This window comes from Emiliania huxleyi (genome assembly GCF_000372725.1).
Source record: "Emiliania huxleyi CCMP1516 unplaced genomic scaffold EMIHUscaffold_96, whole genome shotgun sequence".
NCBI classification, from domain to species: domain Eukaryota; phylum Haptophyta; order Isochrysidales; family Noelaerhabdaceae; genus Emiliania; species Emiliania huxleyi.
In genome coordinates, this window is record NW_005194878.1 from 193647 (window position 1) to 195393 (window position 1747).

At 67.5% G+C, this 1747-nt stretch overlaps 1 protein-coding gene across 1 annotated transcript in view; it reads right to left on the minus strand.

The window, feature by feature from the left end:
- The window catches only part of EMIHUDRAFT_428621 (hypothetical protein), a gene marked incomplete at its 3' end in the record, with an annotated part of 7933 nt that overhangs the window by 1725 nt on the left and 4461 nt on the right, over positions 1–1747 (minus strand). The window lies entirely within an intron of this gene.

Here is a 1747-nt window from a genome sequence, read left to right on the forward strand (position 1 = left end):
GATACACGCGCCGCCCTTAGCGCAGCCTGCCTCGAGCAGGTCGCCCTCGATCCCCTCGGCGACGAGTGCGGAGATGCACGCCTGGAGCGAGTCAGGGAAGTGTCTCGGAAGTGTCTCGGAAGTGTCTCGGAAGTGTCTCGGAAGTGTCTCGGGAGCGGAGAGAGGCACGCCTGGAGCGAGTCGAGCCGGCGGAGTCCAACCATCGACAGGGTGTTGAGTGAGACGTCCTCGCCCATCACCCGCGCGCGCAGCGAGAAGGTCCTCGCCAGCTCCGGCGCCGGCCGACCCTCGTCGGGTGAGCGGGAGAGCACGACTTGGTGCGACTGCTCATGGTAGCAGAGGTTGAGGACGATCCGCTTCATCAGGTCGAGGTAGAGCTGTGCGGGCGGCGCGCCGCCGGGCAGCGGGCCCAGCCCGTGCGCCTCGTACTCCGCCTCGCTCGGAGGAGGCTCGACGGGTGGCGCCGCCAGCGTGAGCGCGACGCCGATGCACGCGATCCAGCCAAAGACCAGCGCGGCGCAGATGGGCGACGAGATGAGCGGCGCGGACAGAACACCGAGGAGTGCGGCGGTGGCGGAGGCGGCGAGCGTTGCCTCAACCGGGAAGCTCATATACACATTTGTGTGTCTCTGAAGCCAGCCTGAAAAAAGAAATCGGACCGCAGCTTGTGACCCTTGGAAGGAGTGCCTTTGAACGGCGCTTCACTTGAATGGCGCTCGCTTCGGCCGGCCTGCCGCCGCCGGTGCTCAACGCCGGTGCTCAACGCTGCCGCTGCCGAGGGCGCGGCGCGCGGCCGCGACGGCGCGCAAGAGGCCGATGATGGCCAGAGACTCGGCGTGAAGCGCCGCCTCGACGGCGAGCTCGCGAGCGCGCGCGTCAACGACGACGACGCCAAAGAAGGCGACACCATTATGGTGGACGCTGCACAGATGGCCGCTGCGGCGGCCGCCGGCACCGACCGCGGCACGAAGCGCCTGCTGCACGTCGCGCTCGCGGCGCGCGACGGCTCGCACATCCCGGACATCCAGAACAAGACGGCGCTCGTCACCGAGGTGCGCCAATTGATCAAGAAGACACCAGGCGGCGAGGCGCAGCAGGCAAGCGCGATCAGCGTGCCCATCATCGGCACGTCGCGCGCCATCTGCGTCGCCTTCAGCGGCGAGAGCGAGGCACGCGCCTTCCTCGAGCAGTACACCGGCGGTGGCGTCCTACAGCTCCCAGCGCCAGACAACATCACCATCACCTTCGCCGCTCTCGACGCCACCGTGTGGGGCAAGCAGGCGGAGGCGCGCGAGACCCAGGCGACCACGGACTCAGACGGCCTCCTCGCCATACGCACGCGCGGCGCCATCGACACCGCGGCCCAGATCGAGCACTTCGCCCCCCTCTTGGAGAAGCACTTCGGCAACATGGTCTCCATCCAGGAGGGATACCACTCCTTCCTGGGCACGAAGTCGGACGAGAAGGACGGCTCGATCCTCTTCAAGGTGAAGAACGAGAACCTCGTCTGCAACCTCCCGGTCCTGCCCAACGTCTACGCGAGCGGCGATGTCGGCAGACCCCTCCGCCTCGACGTCGGGTGCGTCAAGGTCCTCGGCAACAAACTCTGCCCCTCCTGCCGCGCATTTGGGTTGACCAACGCCGACATCATCCACGACGCGCAGTGCGCCGCGCAGGCGCTCAAGGAGAGGCGCGCCGCAGCGGCGAACGTCGCCAAGAAGAAGACCTTCGAGAGCCTCATCGTCGA